The sequence below is a fragment of the Melopsittacus undulatus genome, chromosome 2 (genome assembly GCF_012275295.1).
Source record: "Melopsittacus undulatus isolate bMelUnd1 chromosome 2, bMelUnd1.mat.Z, whole genome shotgun sequence".
In the NCBI taxonomy this organism is placed as follows: domain Eukaryota; kingdom Metazoa; phylum Chordata; class Aves; order Psittaciformes; family Psittaculidae; genus Melopsittacus; species Melopsittacus undulatus.
This window is the reverse complement of record NC_047528.1, coordinates 93,419,301-93,440,708: the sequence shown is the minus strand read 5'-3', so window position 1 is coordinate 93,440,708 and position 21,408 is coordinate 93,419,301. Positions and strand designations below refer to the sequence as shown.

The following is a 21,408-nucleotide window of genomic DNA, read 5'->3' as shown; positions in this document are numbered from 1 at the left end:
CCCGTCTGGCGGTGGGGGCGGGAAGGAGGCTGCGGCCGCGCGTCAGTACGGCGGCTGTAAGAGTGAGCGCAAGCCAGAGCTCCTCCTCCCCGCCCTGCCGCCCGCCAGACGGTGGCTGAGGAGGCAGCGGGAGGGGATGGTGCGTCTGGTGGAGGCGGTGGCGGACGCCACTCTGGCTCCTCCATCCCCCCGCGGTCGCCATGGGTATGAGTAGAGTCTCCCGGCCTGCGCAGATATGAGGTACTGCCCAATAGCGGCGGGAGGGGATGGGGGGAGAGGAGGGAAGGGCACGACGGTTCACCTCAGGCCAGTGGCGCCCGGCAGGCACCCGAGGGGGGGGGACGGCAGTGGCCCCCCTATGGCCCTCGCACGGTACCGGCGGGCAGGCGTGTCCCCGGTGCCTGGGCTCCCTGACAGGAGCCGCGTGCCCAGAGCAGAGCGAGGCGTCCCGCTTTTCCTCGTCTCCCGTCGTTGCCGCGGTCGTGGGCGGCCCGGGGGTGGGCCCAGAGCCTTGAGGCGGGATGCGCCCCCCGTGCCGGTCTGGCCCCTGCGGGCTGTGTGTGCGCGCCGGCTGCTGCGCGCTGGGGCGGGCGCCGCTGCTTGCCTTCCTCGGGCTGCCCTTTTTTACACTATTATTCTTGCTGGTACCTCCCCGGGGTGGGTTTCGCGGGTGCTGTTTCGCAGCGACAGTTTTGTGGGTAAAGCGGGGCGATGCAGCGGGGGGAGCGCCCCGGCTCATGTGCGCTGACTCGGTGGTAGCACAGCCCTCGCCGTCACAAGACAGCCATCGCTGCCCGGAGGCAACTGTGTCCCGGCCACCCGTGTCCTCCGGGGGATCTCGGACGTGGAGTGCAGGGGGTGGGTTGTGCGGCTGCGAGTAGAGCGTTTCCATTTATCACGTTAAATAACAATTATTCCTTCCGCCTCTGTCCTCTGTGCTCTATGCCCCTTCTACGCATACGGTCCGCCCTGGTGCGAAGGGAAGGAGGAATGCTATCCCTTACAGCTTGCAAAGGGCACACGACCAGTTGAACGGGGGAGTGTTGTCAGGGCATCAGGAAAAGAAAACCGGTACATGGCCGGTTTTTTGCCCTTCATTTCTGTTTGCCTCATATTAGTAGACAACTTTGTGGAAAATATTTCCTGTGGACATCTTTTGTTCTGGTTCAGTTGCATCTTTAATTTGAAAGAAACGTGGTGTTTGGTTTTAGAAAACAGTATTTTCTTTGAGCTCTACCTTTCTGGGGGCTGTGGATGTCACAATAGGGAAAATACTTTCATCGATCATTAGAGATATTTAGCAAATCTTGCTGGTAAAATAACTAGCATTCCAGATGTGGTAGTGTGGTACTCATTGAAGCGAGATATGCTCTGTTTTCCTCTACTTCTTCCTACCTCCCAGTTCTAAAGTACGCTTTTTGTTTTGATCTTGTATGGCAATATGTGTTTAGGGTAATTGCTATGTATTTTTAACAAAATATTTGAAGTCAGCCTCAAAGGCATGCATTTTTTCCTAAATCAAAAAGTCAAACTGTGTATTTTAGGTATTGTTGACTCTAGAGAGTGTTAGACTGTGCACTGTTATTCCACAGTGCCTTAGACAACCTTTCTTTTTTTATTGTGCCTTTTTGTTCTAGTCATCAGTAAATTCCCTCGATGAACCTGACCTGGTGATGTTTTTATATAGTATACTTTTTAACATACTAGTAAATTGATTACTGAATTTTTCTTTTTGTTTTAAAATGCTCACACTGCATCTCCAAGTCCTGCTTGAGAGGATAAGGTATAGAAGGAGTATTGCATGTCAGCTGTATTCAGATCTCCAAGTACAGGAGTGCATGTGGGTACGCTTGCTTGTGGATGATGAAGAAGCGTACTGATTACATGTGGAAGTGAAGGTAAAGAAAACAGTTGTGTTCCTTTTGCAAACTGGTAATCTAGGATATGCAGTCATCTATGTTTAGGCATGCATTTAGTCAAAGCAGCTTGAGCCATTTTAGCTTGCGTGATTAGCACTTGTATGCTCTCACTGATTTTGGCAGCTTTACAGGGGTCATGTTTCGTACAGATGAACTGTTTCTGAACAGTTTCTGCGTATTGGGCTCAGACTTAACTTGAGCTGAGTGGGCTGCTCTTTGCACTTGCTGCTTTGCAAACCACACTTAATTATTTCAGTTCTGGTGTTCCTTCTATAATATCCCAGTGTCTTCAGTTCCAGATAAGATCCTTTTCAGAGTAGCTGTGTTTTCTTGATAATTTTCCTTTATATCCTGGTTCAGTGAAATAACTACTTAGTTACAGTAAAATAAGAATTGGTATCTCAAACCAATGACCTGCAGAGCCTCTTCTGTCTCTTGCTGCTGTTAGCTGTTTGGTGGAAAGTTTGTATGCCCTTTCCTTAATGCCTCTAATCGTGCAATTAGGATAGATTTGGATTCAGGAAAGAATGTGAATGTAGCAATTAAATAATTCCAAATTATGATGTTGGATAGCCTCTTCTGATCTATCTTTGTACTGTAATCATGAATTGTAATTTTAGCTTCTAGCAGGATAATGCCTGTGAAAACAGGAATATAAGAGTTCCATTTGTAGAATAAAAATCAAAATAAAACAGGGAAAATGTAAGCAATGGCTTAAAGAATAGGGAGAAGGTCATCATGGAGAGTTATCAACTAAGAACATTTGCTTATGCTCTCTTACTAATAGAGGCGTATAAATCATAGACAGATTTGTTTGCAGTATGCATTTAAGGTGGGGGTGGCTCAGTAGTTAACCTGTATGAAACCAGAGAGATCAGATTTTATTTTTTCTTGTTTTTACTATACAAGTAACCAAAGATTTCTTTTGCTTCTGTTGTCTGCTAGAAGCTTTGAATGTTCATTGCTATTGTATTTAATACAGCTGCTGAACTTGAAATGCCCCCTACACAGTAAGTTGCTTTTGTTTTTACTTGCATAGCATGAAATTGGGTGGTGTGGTAGACAATTAGAAATTTGGTCCAGTCTGAGATCTAATGATAAATTACTTCTGCACAAAAAAACCTTACTGTGAAGTGCTAAAATTTATGTTGATACTGTGAACAGTAGTTACCCTCTTAGTATGTATGATACAGGGCAAAAGTGGTTACCCTCGTAAGAAAACGTTTTGAAAATAAGAAATGTACTGAAATTTTTTTTGAAAATGAAAACAAAGGTATAGCAGATTCCACTGATTTTTTTTTGTGGTATTGTTATGTTATTGTAGGTATGCCTTGATATTTTAATTGCAGATTGCAGTATTCAGAACTGTATTTGCCAATCTTTCCTGTAACAAACCAAAAACTATATTTTTGGAGTGTACATGTAGATGTTTAGTTAATCCATCTGTCTAGACTGAATCTCTAGATAGCTCTGTGTCTGGAAGGCATAGAGTTAGTCAAGTTCTTGATAGACTGCATCTTTTTTATAGGAGAGGTTAGTTTCTAATTACTGATCTTAAATGCTTTTCTACAACTGAAACTGGAATTTGTTCAGAATGTCAGAGGATCACCTTCCTGACCAGAATAGACAATGAGTGAACGTTAATTAATATTGTGTGGGGAGGAGTGAAAAGAGCTATCTTTTGTCTTCCCCAGGAAGAGAGTTTTTTCTTCTGGTTTGTTTTTTCCCCCCCCCCCTTTTATTTCTGGTGCAAAATGTTCATTTTTAGAGCATTCTCATTGCAATCAGCCAAAATGCAAAAATTTAAATGACATCGTATGTACTTGACTTGTTTTTCTTTTATTATACGTGTTAAACTTTTATATATTGGACATTTTCCGTTTTCATGTGTTGTAGCTAAGGCAATTGGATTAATTAGTGCTCGTGTCATTCAGTGGTCACCTTTCATTTTCTCTGTGAAATCAACTTTTCATAAGCATTGCATGTGTAAAATGTGTGTCTGGAATTTAAAAGTAATAATATTAATTGCCTGGAACCTAAATCCCTGCTGTGTATTTCTCTTTCACAGTAGTTCTCAATCTCCATTCTCATGCTCTGTCTCTTGTGGTTGTGTGTACCCACAGGATGTTTGTGGTGACCACAGTTTTGACAGTTGAAGTCTAAATACTATGGATTTATAAGAGTAAATTTTTGTGCGATGTCAGTCCTTGAAAATCATGGGCTTGATGGTACATTCTAGTATTATGGATATATGAACTAGGAGTAACATTACAGATTAGCAAGACCTAGTAATACTATTAAAATAATTTAACTGGAGACCTGTTTTCTCAAGAGTTCAGGTTTTCCTTTATATTTTGATGGGTAGCTCCTAATTTCCATGGGGATTCTCTACCTAAATATCTTTTAAGGATCTAGACCTAAGGATGGCTAATCTACTATAAATGACTGGACAACAGTTTATCTTTGCATTATTTCAAGATACAGTTTTATTTGCACCATATAAATGCACAGTTTTTAAATAAGAGTTATTAATTTATTTCCAAAATAGAAGGCCTGGGTTTAAATCTGTGGTTTCTGAGAGAGGGTTCATGAAGAGCCACCTTGGGATGGATGGGACATCTCTGGAGGACTCATAGTGAAACTCCTCTTTAGCACCTTGCTTTTTAATCTTTCATACATAATTGTAAATAATAACAACAATGAAATATACCTATAAAATAATTCAGGAGCTATATGTGAGGACTTATTTGCAACATTTAGAAAATTTCTAATTCAAATCACACATAAAAAAATCTTAAGTAGTATCTTTGGACCAGTTTACTAGTTAGCTGCTCTACTTACATTTAGCCATGCTTTCTAAAGATATTTTCCAAAAGTAATTACCAGACTTAACAACTGAGAATAAAACAATGGAAGATGAAGCTTTTCATAGAATATATACTTCATAGTAGAAATTTACAGCTTAGAATCACAAGTGCTGTGAGCAGGTAGTAGGGTTTCCCAACATCCTTGACAGTTAACTGCAGTTTTTATCCTGTTCTGGCCCCCACTTTTTAAAGAAAGATGTAATCAATTTCTGTGAGTGGTGTTACGGTTTGGATGTGTTTTTACTGAATGATGTGATAGGTGTAACTAAGTCACCTTCATTGTATTAGCTGCCCACAGATAATCTTGAGAATTTTTAAGACGTAAAGGACTAAAATAAACAATTCTGCATTAAAACTAAAGCTGTATGTTTGAGGGCTTACTGAAGATGCTGAGTGGCAAGTAGCACGAAACACAGATTTCTAGTTTCTCAAATGTGACAGCCAGAGTTTCTGTAACTGATAACTTTATTAAGGCTTGAAGATCACCATCATAGTTTACCAGGAGGCAGCTTCCCTTGGCTTTGCCCTTGCTTTGTGATCAGATGCATCTGTAGAACCGTATCAATGTTTTGAGGTGAAGACTGTATGCAAACTCTTAAATGAAACAGTAATTGTTTTGAGCAAACAATTGTAGCTTTGCAGTGTTTTACAAAGTAATTGGTTTGTAAATAAATGTAACAGATACACAAATCAAATTGTTGCATTTTTTTTTCTGTGATTCTGCAGGTCTGCTAAGGTTCAAAGGTGCGCGTGTCAGAGTTGTGTTGGAGAAACAAGAACTTTTATTAATTTCTGACTGTAATATTAAGTCTCTCAGTGTGAGGACGTAGAAGTGGTGTATAAGAAAAATATTAAAGTTATATCTAGTTGTGTGTTTAAGAAAGGGTGACCACCCATCTTTGGGGGAGAAAAGAAAAATGGTATCGATTGTATGTCAGTACAGAGTAGAACAGTCTTGGGTGCCCATTTAGCTGAAGAGGCTGTGTAAAGTCAGCTGCATATTCAACTTTTAAAGGTCAAGGTGAGTTTATGCAGGGACATTCAGATGTTCATCAGTGATAACTGATATGATCTTCATATTACGTTACAATAGTGCTTGTATATTAACTGTTCATATGACTGATTTGAAAACTGAAGATACAATTGAGCTAATTTTTGTGTTTTGAGAACACCAGCTCTTTATTAAAAAAAGCCCTCTTACTAGTAACTGTGAAAATTCATTTTCCATGTACTCTAGCTTTATAGTACAATTTAAAATTCATTAATACATGAGAATACAGGCTGCCCTGTACACTGTGAGGTGCAATATTTAATTTCTTTTTTTCCCCCCAAGTAATTTTTTTAATAAGTTATGACAAGATTGATCAAAACTTTAGTGTTGCATTTTCTACCAGTCTTGCAGCCAAAGAAGATAAAAGCTGAACAGATCCTGGTTCCAGTTATATTACACTGTGTTTAGACATCAGCTTCACATTGTTAAGCCCTCATCCTGCAAGCTGTTCTGTATGAACACATACTTGTACCCCTACAAAGCTGACAGCTGAAGAGAATATATTGCAATTTATAGATGCATCTGTGAAGAGTTCCCTGCAGGTTTGTGGCCTTCAGCTGGTGGATTCCTGTGTTTGTGATGAGGAGGTTTAGACTGAACCTCAATTACTCAGTGTAAAGTTCTAATAGCTTCCATAAATCTTCAGGGCATTTTTGAGAAGTAAGATTCTTTCTTTCTTACAGAGAATCATAAAAAAGAGCTGACAGTTCTGAGAGTTCTGAGAACTCTCAGAGAAAAAGCTAGGAGTTCTGTTTTGTAATAAAATGCAAGTAATCTGATCATGTACCAAAGGGGATGGTGCAATAGTTTAATTTCTTGGAAAAAAAAAAAATCTGACATTTTTTTTCATTGGATCATGTGCGAGTCCCAGTTGGAAAAACTTGGTTCTCTGTTTTTCTCTGGCAAATAGACTTCTGTGATATTCAGGTTTCGGTTTTGTTCTGTGTTTTTGCTTGTTTGTTTTTTCATAGGCATCCAATGTAATTGGCTTTTTTTCGTTAACAATTCTCTGACCTGGTCCTTCAGTGCATCTACTGCCTGTGGTACTGTGATGTTTGCTTTTCTAGCTCCTTGTCTTCAGCAGTCAATATTATTTTTTTCTTCCCCCCCCCCCTTTTTCTTTCTGCTTGTATCTGTATTTCTTCATTTTAATGGTCCTGTAAATTTTGCTATTATCTGAAGGCTGGCAGATGTTTTTTCCTGCTTAAGCTTTATAATTCGATATTTCTTGTTATGCTCTTGTTTGTAAAAGCCAATCTCAACAAGGGAAGACTGTGTGCAATAAATTACTGGAAATAGTTTGTAGAGCTACATGAAGTACTTTAAAATTTTCTCACAAAGCAGCATTCCATTTTAATACCTCTGTTCTTCAGTGTGCCCAAATTGCAAACCAGCATTAAGAAACAACAAAAAGGAGGAGAAAGATTTTTTTTTTTTTTTTTGTTAAAATGAAGTAGTGTGGAACTAAGTTGCTGTAGGTATTTTGGCAGGTATGAAATTTAAAAACCTGGCATGTTACAAGTTTTTCCTCTGTTCTTTACCAACTAGTCCTTATAGTTGTCTATTTTTTTTTTTTTCGGCTGGTTTGTAAAACTTCAACCCACAGCAAAAGCTCAAAATGTAAAAGTATTGAAATATATTTTCACATAAGGTCATCTATACTGAACTTTGTGGCAGAACATCGTGAATTTTGGAGGTGTTTAGTGATGAAGTTTGAAAACATCCATTATCTGGCTTAGAAATTTCTGCATGTTCTGCTGTTCCACACTTAGTCTACTTAAAGCCATAGTAGACTGTGGTTCTACTATGCAGCCTAGTAGGAGCATAATGTGCTCCTAAAAGAGCAAAAGGCAACATAACATATGAACATAATGTGCCAATTTTAACAAATATGATAGAAATTAAGTTAGTTGCGTACATAGGCTTGTGAAAAATGGTATTGCTTCAAGGAAATGTTGCGAAACTCTATGATGACATGGGCAGAGGAAGAAGGCAAATGCATTTAATTTTTGGTGTGGTGCAGCACTTGCCTAGATGTGATGATGGCATTACCAATAAGCTCTGGCTGTGGTCAGGAGTCAGTGACTTAGTTGTTATCAATAAGTTTGTCTTAGTGTTGGAAATTCCTGTTTGCCGTGAGCCCTTCATCTAGTAGTAGTAGTTCAAAGAAGGTGGTACTGGACTTATGAAGAAGTGATCTTTAGTTGAGGTGGAACTAAAATAGTTAGCTCCTCCCACTCTGATAGTGAGTTCCTCCCACTAGGATGCTTTTAGGATCTTAGTGGGATCCTGAACCAGGCTTGATGAGGGGAAGCTGCTAAAATTGTTATCCATGCTCAGAATGTGCTTTGTTACCCCAGTTCTGATCAGAATAATCTGAATGGAGTTGAGGGCTGTGCAGCATTTTTCACTTTAACAGTCTCATGCTTATTTGATTAGTCTTTTTTATTTTTTGTACAATCAGAAGTTAGGGATGTACTGTAGGGCACATAGCTCTGTGCAGTAAGTAACTGGAATCTGCTCGTGTGAAACAGAAATATGAAAGGCTCCAATGAAGTGCTGGGTTTAACATACCAAATGCAGTAATGGATTGATTCCTTAAATGTGTTGCAAATGTACATTTTGGTGCTACTATTTAAACTCAACCTCTAAATCTGAGGGGATTGCCTCAAACTTGTTCTGTCTGTAGATGATGCAAGCAAAACCATTTTGCTTTGTGGGTTGTTTTTTCTCTTTTGAGGGGAAGGAAGGGGAGAAAATTAATCCTTTTGAGTCAAGTACTCTTAACATTGTTCGGAACTGCAACAAATGTTATTGTATGACTAAAAAAAAAATAGCTTGTTTTTAGTAAGAAGTTGCTTTAAGTTAACTCAGAGTTTAATCTGCTATTATTTTAGAACTTAACAAACAAAAGCATGAGTACTTCTTTAATAACTCAGATACATTCCGAAGTAAAGCTGCTTTCTTAAAAAACCACAACTAAACCCTAAAACCACAACCTAATCCTGCATGAATTTACCTGATGTGTTCTATAAACTTATATAAGGCCTTGATATTTAAGTATCTGTTCCTATTCTTCCTCTGTCTTAGGAAACCTGGCAAGTATTATTTTAGTCTCTGTGCTATCTAAGACTTTTTAGGTGATGATATGAGGAAGATCCTGGTGAAGACCTTGGACTAGTTAGTATTTGTATGGGAAGTTAAATGGAATTTAAAAGCTAAATTTGCATTGTTAGCCTGTTGTCCAGAGCCAAGAGATCATATTTGACTTGCTGTGTGAATAAGAGAGAAATAGAAGAATACTAGATTAACAAAAGGAGCATAGTATTTTGCGTGTGTCTGACACTAGCCATTTTAGCATCAGATCATCTCAGTGCCCCAAAGAAGAGCCACTGGTGTTGTGGGAGAAAAACAGAAATGTTTCTGAAAATATTTGAAAAAATCTTTCTTTAAAAAACAAACAAGACCAATTCAAACAAAAAAGCTGAAAGCAAGTGAACGTCATCTGTTCTTTTAGAGTCTAACCCTTACTTTGTATACAGTCTTTGTACAGAAGAGACTAAATTTCATGTGGTGTGGTATCTCTGAGTATTCAGGCACCACCATTTGTTTGTGCTGTTGCTTTGTTTTGTTATTAGAATTGAGAATTTCATATGCAGGTGACAAGCTGTTAAGATCTGAGCTAGTTTCACTCTGTTCCTGCTTGTGTCTTAATACAGATTTCAGAGTCCTTACTGAGACAAGAGGAGAACTGTAGGACTAAAATCAGTAGGAATATATAGAATTGTTTTTCTTCTTGCTTCCCGGCCTCACCACTTTCTCAGAGGCAGGGATAAGAGAAATGGAGCCTTGACCTTTCGGCATCTTGGCTCTCATTAGTTGTTGGCTTGAAGGATTGAATGTATTCCAGGGGTGACATGCTAGCTGAAATTTCAGCAGACTGAAAGACTGTAGTCTTTTCAGCTGGTAGTTGTTTCTGGGTACTTGGTAGGCTCCATTGATGGCTGAATAATAAACCGTCTGCCTATTGTGTGTTGTCTGGTAGGTTTTTTTGTTTTGTTTTTTGTTTTTTTTGAGCTTTAAAGGCTTTTGTATAAGTAAGAGGAAGGATTCCACCTTTGGTGGTTTTGATACATGATAAAGTTCCTGTAATCAGAAATTGCATGAAGCTTCAGAAATAGTTTTGTGTCTTTCTGCTGTAGTGCTTCAAGCAGGAAAACGTTACACTGTAGCTCCAAGGAAAATGCGATTCCCTGCTGGAGTGGCTTTCTTCCTAGAATTTTTGGAATTTATTATGGCAATGCCAAGTTCCTGCTCTTCCTGGATTACCTAGGTGCAATCCTGAATTAAACCACCTGGTGTTTGTTAGAAACATACAGGCTAGTTGGGGAAGGGAAACAACTACATCAAAATAGCTCTCCTGAATGTATGTAGGGAATATAATCATGCTGAATCTCTTAAATTATTATCTTATGTACCAAAATCAGGCATTTTGCTTGGGCATTGAAAACAGTGTCAGAAATTTAGTTCTCTTACTTAAACACAAACCCTCAAAACCCTGCAAGCATTGTGAACAGTAATCCTGACTCAGCTAAACTTTCTGTGCTGAAATAAAACCTAGGAAGCCTACATATAGAAATTTCTGTGATATTTCATTTCCTTTTGTCTGGAGATTTATTTCTTTGTTATCCTTTCTCAGCTTCAAAAAGAAAAAAAAACCATTCAGTGAGAACTATGCATGCAATTGCTCTTCACCTGAGATACTTTGTAGCTAGAGAGGTTTAAAAAGACAGTAACTGTAAAGTCAAGAAAAGCGCAGAAGGCTACAAATAGTGTAGATACAGCAGTATGCAGATTTTCAACCTTATTTGGCACTGATTATTGTTTCTATTTCTTTCTAGTTCTGTACCAGGCCGTGTACAAGAGGTTGACTTTTCTGGCAATCCTCGGGTACTTTTCTGAAGTAGCTTGGATACTTACAATGAGCTCTACAGCTAGGGAAGAGAGATGGAAAAATACTAGGTTAACAAAATTAGCCAAAGAGGGAAAATGGGATCTTGTCTCAACTAAGGTATGTTTAACATCTACCTGTTGAGTTCAGTTGTTATCCCTTTACTATATTGTGAAACCAGATGAAGATAGCCTACAAATAACTTCATCTTGTGTTAGCTTGGCTTTCTCTCCCATGAAAGACTTTATTCTGCGAAGATTTAAACAGAAACAAAGCCTTTTTGTGATGGAAGGAAACAGGTCGCCTAGTTAAGTGGCTTCCACCATTCTTTTGATTTGTAGACCTCTAAAATATGGCTTCTGAGGATACATGCTTGGGATAATGTATGTAAACCTAATATTAGGCTTCATTTTCCTTTGTTATTATTTCAAGTTACATAGAGGTTTCCTTTGTCTTGAATGTGAAGTAATGGAAACCATGCTCTTGATTTCTCATGGTCTCTCACTCTTTGTTTGCTGAGAAAAATGCTTTAGCTGATGTGTTTTTAGGCATACTGTTGGGAGGTTGAACCATTTTTATGGATATGTACATCAGGGAATTTATAGCAGGAGCAGGTGTATCTAAACACAGAGGCAACCAAATGACCGCTTTGCTCTGAGAGCATAGAGAACACAAATTACATGTGTGAGGCTGCCACTGTGTAGCTGGTATGTTCATATGACTGTTTTAAATCTCCAGAAGATTTCCTATTAGAGTCTTACAGGGGACATGGGAGTATTAGTGCAGTTGACCTGCTGCTGATGTGGTGAGGAGTAACCAGTGTGGAAAAAAGTCTCATGGAAGTTCTGCTTCAGGGGAGAGGATTCTTAAGTGATGTGTCTGTCCTTGCAGAGTGATGGCAACTTGGGTACCTACAGTTTGTGTATCTGTTTACCTATTCCTGGTTATCCAATTTATTTTAAATTGCCCTAGTTTTGTATTGACCTCAGATTTGCGCTGTCTTTTGAGTCACAGCAGTGAACATACTTTCCTCCTCCCACTAGGAATAGGCTAAATTTGTTGGGAAAGTATTTGGCAATTGTATTCAGTTCAGTCTGTTTGAAAAATATCTCAGCAGCTGGTTGCTATAGAATCGTTCTATCTCTTCCAGATTTTAATGTTTAGAGGGTTGGATACAGTGGAGAGGTTATTGGCAAGGTAACTGAAAAAATGTGTTAAGTTCTTTCTCTCTTGGGACAGCGCTGGCTTAGTGCCTCTTTGTAGAACTTCTTTATTACTGTTTTTTAATAGCTTGCATGAGCAGTGCTATTGGTAGATGCTGTGACCTCTGATGCTGTGTATATGGTTACTGATATTTTTGGCCAGGCTGTTTTGTTGTTTTGTTTTTCCTTGCATTTTTGTGTATCAGCTCAGTTGGTATGCCAAACTAGAGAGAAGTGCTTAAAAATCAGGTTTAACTGAGTTTCCATTACAGGTCTGCAACACTTTGCACTAAAACCTGTAAAAAAATTAGATTTCTCCTGCAACTGTTAGCTATCACTTGGAACAATTATGATTCTCCTCACTTCTATTCCCTATCCCTTACCGCCAAGCTTTTGGGTTGTTTGGGTTTTTTTGTTTTTTGTTTTTTTTTTCTTCATAGAGTTTAATTCATAAATGATTTACATATGTTTCTGGGGGCTTGATACTCTGAAATTGCTGTTTTCCAAAGCAGATGAATTCTGTCACAGAGAGAACCTTTTTCAGAGTTCAGTTGCTATATGCAGTGATCTAGAAGATCAGATCTTAAGGATTTTTATAGGTAACAAAAGCTTTTTTATTATTCAGAAATTAATCAGTCTGAAACATAGGCTGTGGTCAGGGTGATTCATGAACTTCATCTGTACTCCTTCAGAATTTTTTAAGAATGGCCTTATCTCAAGGGTTGTTGTATCTCTGTGTGTGTTGTACTAATGCCTGCATCTTGCTTGTATGTTCAGGCATGTAAGTTTAATTCTGTCTTAATATTCTAAATGTTTCAGTTTAGAAGCAGTCTCATAACTTTCATAGTTGTCAGTAATGAAATTAATTTCTTGGAAAGACTCATGAAAGAGGTAGATTAGTGTAAGTGAAGAGTTAATACAAGTGAGTAAACCAGGAAACTTACTACTCTGTGTAAGCTTATGTCAGTCACCAGCTGTCACTTCTAGCCTTAACTCTGGCATACCAATCTGTATTTCAACAAAGTTTGTCTCCCTCTTCCACTGTTGTTAGACAGTAGGTTTCTTTCTAATATTTCCTGAAAAGTGAATAGTACTCATACATTGTCTTAAGGTATTACATTTTCTTGTTCATTTTGTTTGCACTGTTACCCAGTTTCTTTGCCTCTATTTCAACATGATTCTTTCAGTTGGTACCTTCAGTTCTCTAGGGATTTTAACCCAGCATGCTTTGGCAATGAACTGGCTGCTGGCAATCAGATTTCTTGAGGCCTCCATTAAGACTTCAATTTTAGGCTGTTAAACCAACAGGAACTTTCCAAAAGTAATGATTGCAGGGTAGGAAGATGCTGATTTTTCTGCTGGGCCTAATTCAACCAATTGAAGGAACTGGAGATGCTGGGCTGTTTTGTTTTCTTTTTTTCTCCATACTTCTCATGCATTCCAGTTCTCTGCTGTACAAGCAGTGATTAAATGAGCCACAGACAAATATATATCCCAGATACTTGTGTTACTCTCTCAATTGTCATCATGTATTTGGTATTTAAGAGCTGGTATTCAAAGTAATGAATGATTTTTTCAGCAGGTCTTAAAGTAAGAACACGTACCATATAGTACACCTGTAGTGTGAAGCAGTTGTCATGGGTATTGTTGGAGAATTAAGAAATAAAAAGCAAAAAGAAAAATGTGTGAGTAAATGGCCTACTCATTCTAGAATGCCAGTGCATTTCTTGGCAATGCTTGCTGGCAAGCTTTATTGAGGATTACTTTCTGCTTCTTTTTTCTCTTTTAAACATGAACTGGCTTTTTTTTTTTTTTTTTTACTGGAATTTTTGGTTGCATAGCATGGGATTTCCTGCTGGAAGGTTGCACTAAGACAGCTGCACATTTGAAGGAGTACTTTGAGTACTTGGGTTCTGAAACTGTCAGCAGCAGTATTTAAGTACATGAGAACTGAGGCGTTTTTATATAAATTTTATCCCTACGGGTACTTTATTGATCATTTATGTGAGAAAGTAAAGTTGATTTGGCTTATGTATGAGATTTATGCTAGTACTGCTCTGGAAGCTTTAAAAGTGATAGAAAATAGTACTGTAGCTGTAGGAAAAACAGTTATTGTCGCTGGGTTTTCAGAGGAAGTAAATTTAACAATCTCCCTCTCACTGTGTCCTACGCTTACTATAATTTACTGCTGCATAGGACCTGCTATGACTGCTCACAACCCTGGAACTGAACATATTTAACAGAAAATATTGTATATCATACTTGGCATATTTAGTGCCTCTGCTGGTTCTTGGTTAGGCATGTATTAATTGTTCTGATGTCAGATTGTGGGTAGTGTTACCACCTTATTCTTTCCCCTGCAAGTAGCCAACTCCTCTTTCCAGTAAGTTCATTTTGTCTTTCGCCTTTCATTTCAAGTGCCAGTAAATGTCATGTATGTTTTTCAGGAGAGTTGAAAACTCTGCAGTTGAGTTTTTGAGAAAAGCTTTTTTGTCTGACAAAGGTTTGATTGCAAGTGCTTCAGTATATTGGATTTTTTAATAGCTGAAATGTTGACAACTTATTTTTTAATGTAAAATATCTCAAACCTACACTTCTGCAGACAAGTGACTACAAGAAAATCTTGCTTGCCTTTCTAGAAACTAACTTCTTAGCTGTAATGATTGTTGAGAGTGGGTGCTTCATTATAATGATAGTTTTCATTTTCAGATCTCAGAAGGTAAATAATCAGGAATGTATTTTTAGAATCCAAAGTTTATTTTTAAGATCTTGTCAGTTGCCAACTCTTAGAGTATGCTGTGCTGTACTGAAGCCAACTAGTGTGAGCTGAAAAATCACTGCAGAGTATACTGCCAGTTATGCTAGCCTCTGCTCTTTAAAGCTTCCTGCACAGCTGTCCCCAAGCCACTTCTGATGATTTCTCTGCTGCAGAAAATGGCTCTCAAGCTGTCTTCTGTTGGAGTCATAAGACTCAGTTTTCAAGGTAAACTTGCTCCTATTTTTAATTAAACCAGATGGAGAAAGAAAGTAATCCTGATTTAAGAGTGAAAGCACCTGAAGTTGTAGTAGCTTCTGGAGTAGGTTGAATGAATGGGGACTGTATCATTCCAGCTCTTGGGTTTTAATCCACTACTGCAAGTGTGAGCTATAAATTGTGTAAACTTGTATTCCTCCTGGGCTATAAATTGTACAATCTTTTCATATCTATCGTTCTCACATGAAGGTATGTTAACATACTTGTCAGGGAGAATAAATCATGAAAATATCTCCATTATGGTAGCATATGAATCCTTTCTGTTATGCCAGGCAAATGTTGGGTTGTTTTTTGTTTGTTTGTTGGGTTGTTTTGGGTCTTTTTTCCTAATCTTATGTATGTGTACACATATATTTTATGTGAGCTGTTTACTTAAGATTCTTTCTGAGCTTTGGCTGCATGCTTTATCTTGAACTTGAAATCAGCATAGAAAGGAAGGAGCTGTTTTGAGATTAAGTTTAAGGACTAGATGTGTTTTTTACATGTATATCAGTGTGTTGGTAGCTATCAATGTCTTTCATCCTGTTGATCTTGAAACCAGAAGAGAGAATAAAATGGTGAAGATGTACACGTTTAATCAGCTTTTCAGGAGCTTCAGCTGTAATTGTTAACAAGGCATGGGAAATAACATTCTGTAATTTCTCTTATGTTTTTACCGATGGCAAGTTTAAAAGCTACGAAGGTAGACAGCTTTATAAGCTTTGTAATGATGTAATTTAAACATTAAATATTTTTTAGTGTGATTATTTTCTCTTTTTATAGAACAGGGGTTTTTTTAGGTGCAGAATTCTCATTTTAGTGAAGATGATGTAAATTTCTTGGTCTCTGGATTGCCCTTGGTAACTGTTTAAATTGATACATCTCTGTCTGATTCCGTACAGATCGTGTCTGAGTCTTGACAGACACCAGTTTTCAGTGAAGAACTGTAAGCTAATGGCAGCAAACATACCAAGAGAAAACTGTCCAGGTGAGATTTAGTGCTGATGACTTCTGTAGGAATTTGAAGTTCACTCATTTAACCAGATGGCTGGCGTCTTTCACATCTTCAACATTTGTGTCCTACAAGAGCCTTGCTCAGGGCTTGTACTGTGAGGGAAGATGAAAAAAAAGAGTCTTACAATCTGACTGACTTCTTCTATTTTTTTTTAAAAAAACAATTAACCCCCCCCCCCCCCAAAAAAAAAGCCAAAATAAAAACAAGCAAAAACCCAAACCCACAAAACAAACAAAAAAACCCCAAACCTAATCTCAAGGCAAGTCAGATCCTAAAATGAAGCTATGCCTTCATGTCATTTTTTTGTGTAATCATCCTTTCTCAGGAGTGTGAAACTTGAAAAGCTTAGTCTTTGTGAGGTTTCACATAAGTAAAACTGTAAGAGCTGTGGGAGTTTGATGAAGGAAAGAGGTGGGTTGTGTTTGAACTATGAGGTGCATGAACCACGAAGTCCACTGTAGCATCATGCCCTTCCTGTGCTTTTATCAGGCTTGTCCTGCTTCATTCTTTTTTGGCCCTTTTCTCTGTGACTTTCTTTACTACTACCCCTATAAGTGTTTAGTTTCTTCACTTTTTTTTCTCTCCCTGCTTTTGCTGAGGAAACAAGTCAGTGTGTCTCTTCATAGTAATCAATCTGGTTGCACCACACAACTTCAGTGAGTAAGGATCACATTGTACAAACCAGCAAAACTGTATTTATGCATGTAGCTGGGCACTTGAGTAATAGCATGTTAAAAACTTGCAAATGTTTTAAGGAGTTCAATAGGGTTGTTTTCATAGCTGTCTTCACTTTCTGCTTAAATCAAACTTGAAAGGTTTTATAGATCTATTATGGTGGGAAATCAGAGCACTGTAGTACAAATTTGCAGTTTGATTATTTTTTTTTTTTTCCCCCTAGCTGAAGACAGCCCTGCAAGCAGGATGTGATTTATTACAAATTTTCCTGATTACTAGGTACTGAAAAACAGATGACTTTTGAAGTACCCACAGAGGAGAAATTTGTAAGCTACAGTAAATAAACCTCCCCAAGCTGCAGATTTGTGACTTACAGTAAATAAACCATTAGCACTAACAGTAATGTTAATGTTCTTATCCTCTTTAAGGAAAGGAGTTTTTATCCTGGAAAGAGATACTAAAGCATTTCAGTACAAGGAAATTACTCTTTTCAGTATTATTAACCATACAGACTTCTTTGGTCATTTACAGAAAGACCATAACAAAGTTGGCTCCTTCCAAATCAAGGATGAAGAAAGCCTGTGCATATAGTGCCCTACCCCTGTAACCTGCATTCTTAGCAGGATTCATCTTATCAGCTATAAATATATAAATATTTATAAAATATAAAATATAAATACTGAGAATGAGCATCTCTTTTCTAACTGCTTGATATATCCATCTTTAAAAAAAACCCATTCCTGTCTTCTGTTTCTTCTTTTTCTTGCAGTTGGTTTGTTTGTGTACATGGCCTGTTTCTTTCTTTATAGGCTTGAAATAATTCCCAGCCTTGCTAGAAATGCTGAGTGTTTGTAGCCTGGAATAGTGTTTGCAGTGCAGCGCTGTTGAAAGCTGAAATCTGTCTGTTCTTCCAATAATCTCTTGTGTCTACCTATGTCTCTTTGTAGTGAGAAAAACCTTACTTTTGCTGTAGATAAGCTTTAAAGGACTCTGTGTTGCACAAGTACTGGCACTTCTAGTTAAAAACATATAGAAAGCCTTATTTTTTTTGTGTGTCTGTTTTTATAATTTCTTTGCTGCCTCTGAACTTGTTATTACCACTGGTAAGTATTCAGCAGGATGATTCCTGTCCTTTAATCATAACATTTGAGAAATCTTCTACGCCAACCGATGACTGAAACTTTTCCCACTGTTGTTAAGATGCAGGAGACTGACTTATGTGGAACTGATAGAAAACACACTTGTCATCTGTAAAGGAAACTTGTCATGTGCCCTTACACAATTTTTAGTGCCATTCAACTACACTTGCAGTCAATTGATAATTTTGTTCACTATATGAACAGGATTTATAAGTTGGTATACATTTTTAAAATTATTATATGTGTATCTACCATTTATGATTTCATCTTGCAGAACATTTTTCTTTCCCTTATCCTATTGCATGTATCAGTTGCCTAGCCTTGTGGACACACCTAAAATGGTTTTGCCCTTTGGTGAAAATTGCTTACAGGAATTTTGGAGGAGAATCAATATCCTGATGGAAAGAGGAAACAGAAAACAGGGTATTTTGAGATGTACCCTGCCTTGTGCAGTTAAGCCCTTTATTACTTCACTCATGTCCTTTAGTATATTTTAAATAGATGTTACCTCTGGCACTTGAGCTTTAGCATATTTAATTCCTTGTTTAGGGCAACTGTTCCATTAGGGCAACTGTTCCATTCTTGACACTTTATCGTTTGTTGTCTAATAAGCAACCTTTCTAATGTAAGGAAATACCTTAATTTTACAAATGCCCAAGGGTCTCTCCTTATCTCTGTGAAAAACAGCACAGGAAGTTTCACTATCTGTTCATCTGACATTTGCATTTTTTCTCAATAAATCTTCTATTTAAAGTACTTTGTCTTTTAATTGTCTGCTGGAAGCATATTTGTGTTAAATGGTGTACTTCTATCTTTAGGTAGTGTTAGGTAGGTCTTTGGAATATTTCTTCACCCAGGGTGTTTTTTCGTTTATCAAACTGCATGCCATTGCTTTAATTGGATTGGTTTTAAAAGTATTTCATTTTCTATAAAGCTGAGTTTTGATAATCCTACTAAGGGAAAATTCCAGATCTTGGCATAAGTGAAACTTGAATGGCCTGCTTCATAGAAGAAATGAAGCTTCAGTAACTAACTCCTTGCAATCTGTCAGCTGCTTTAGACTCAGGTATGTTCTCTATGTTCACCTGGGAACTATTATTTGTATTGATTTGTTACTAAAGTTCTTGAAGTATTCTGGTGAAGGTACCTTTAGGTGATGTTCAATTTCAGGCAGACTAAAGAGAGTTATTGAATTGTATCATGTATAGCCGGTACTGCTTACAATCATAGAATCAGCTAGGTTGGAAGAGACTTTGAAGATCATCAAGTCCAACCACTACCCCAGGGCTGCCAAAACCACCACTAAACCATGTCACTAAGGGCCATAGGTAGGTAGATAGATAGATAGATAGATAGATAGATAGATAGATGATTTTTGACCGCTTCCAGGGATGGTGATTCTACTACTTCCCTGGGCAGCATGTTCCAATGCATGAGCACCCTCAGTGAAGAATTTTTTCCTAATATCCAACCTAAACCTCCCCTGGTGCAGCTTGAGGGGAGAAGAGGTCAACCATCACCTCACTACGTCCTCCTTTCAGGTTGCTGTAGGGAGTAATAAGGTCCCCCTGAGCCTTCTTTTCTCCAGACTATAAACACTTCCAGTTCCCTCAGCTGTTCCTCATCACACTTGTTCTCCAGACCCTTCACCAGCTTTGCTGGACTCCTGTGGACCTGCTCTAGCAACTCAGTATCTCTCTTGTAATGAGGGGCCCAGAACTGAACACAGGATTTGAAGTGTAGCCTCACCAGTGCCAAGTAGAGGGGGTTGACCAGTTCCCTACTCCTGCTGGCCAAACTATTTCTAATACAAGCTGGGATGCTGTTGGCCTTCTTGGCTGCCTGGGCACAAGCTGCTCATGTTCAGTGGCTGTCGATCAGCACCCTGACGTCCTTTTCCACTGGACAGCTTCCCAGCCACTCTTCCCCAAGCCTGGAGCATTGTATGGGGTTGTTTTGGCCCAAGTGCAGGACCTGGCATTTTGCCCTGTTGAACCTCGCACCACTGGCCACAGCCCATTGATGCAGCCTCTCCAGATCCCTCTGCAGAGCCTTTGTGTGCTCCAGCAGATCAACATTCCTGCCCAACTTGGTGTTGTCTGCAGCCTTACAGAGGGTGCACTCAATCCCCTCATCCAGATTATCAGTGATGTTAAACAACACTGGCCTTAACACTGAGCCCTGAGGGACACCACTAGTGACTGGTTGCCACCTAGATATGACACAATTTACCACCACTCTTCGAGAGCCATAGAGCGAGACGGCATCCTGCCATTTTATTGTATATGTTTCTTATTTGAAGTAGAAAAGAGACTCTTCTTTAAATCAAGGAAATTGTGACAAATTAAATGTAGCATTGATAATTTATTCATCGTGTAACTGGTTTTAGAGGACTTTGGCCCTGACCTCTTACAGCCTGTTGTGTGCCAGATGAGTAGAAGCCAAAATCTGGTGATCTTGTATGAGTCAGTCCACACATACTTTCAGTATATATATTTACATTATATAGAAATAATTTCTTAAGTCAGAATAGTTTTGTCTGTTCATACTTTTTCTAGTTCTATGGCATTTCCTGTGTAGTCTCTAAAATTTCCTGAAGGATCAGGGTCATCTACAGATGGAATACTGTTTTTTTCAAGTAAGTTAGTATAGTGTCATGTGTTGACTGTAGGTGGCTGCCAGATACCCATCCAACCACTCACTCACTGCCCTCCTCAACAGTACAGAGGGAGAAGATGGGGTGAAAAAGCCTGTGGGTTAGGATAAAGACAGGGATATTACAGAACAATTACAGTCACAGACAAAACAATCTTGGCTTGGGAAAAACTCATTTATCACCAGTTAAAATAGGTTTGGCTAGTGAGAAACAAAGACAAATTGAAACAACACCTCTACCCCCTCTTTTATCCCAGGCTCAACTTTATTCCTTCATTTCTAACTCCTCTGCCTCTGTCATGCCCCAGGCAGCACAGGAGGAGGGGAATGGGGGCTGTGGTCAGTCTATAACAGCTCCTTTCTGCCTCTTCTTCCCCTGCACTCTTCCCCCCTGCTTCAGAATGGGTCCTCCCCACAGACTGCAGTCCTTCAGGATAAAGCTGCTCTGGCCTGGGGTCTTCCGCAGGCTGCAGTATGGATGTCTGCTCTGTTGTGGCCTTTCCATAGGTTGCAGGGTGATGCCTGATTCAACTAGCCCTCTCCAAGGGCTGCAGGCGGTCCCTGGAGCACCTCTTCCTCTCATGTGGGTGCTTGCAGGGCTGTTTCTCACACTTTTCCCCTCAGTGCTGGGCAGTATTTTGCCCTTTCTTATACACACTTTCCCTGAGGCACCACCATCTTGGCTGAGGGCCTCAGCTTTGCCCTGTGGTGGGTCTGTTGGAGCCTCAGAGAGGAGACTGCAGTTCCCCACTGCCGGCACTACCTGCACTTCACATAACCCACACATATGAAGCTTGTGCTACATGTATTTTTATAGCTATATACTTTTTATTACATAGATTATGTGTGTTGCTTGTGATGAAATCAAAAGGGTCAGATAATTGGGGTGAATGCAGTACTTGGATCACTGCATTGTACATT

At 39.0% G+C, this 21,408-nt stretch overlaps 1 protein-coding gene across 2 annotated transcripts in view; it reads left to right on the top strand.

The window, feature by feature from the left end:
• Positions 1-102: 102 nt before the first annotated feature.
• The window catches only part of ITSN1 (intersectin 1), a 142,637-nt gene continuing 121,331 nt past the window's right edge, over positions 103-21,408 (top strand). For both annotated transcript variants that reach the window (XM_031051209.2, XM_031051210.2), the window contains exon 1: positions 103-240. The gene's annotated coding sequence lies outside the window, so the exon portion shown is untranslated. The remainder of the gene's footprint in view (positions 241-21,408) is intronic.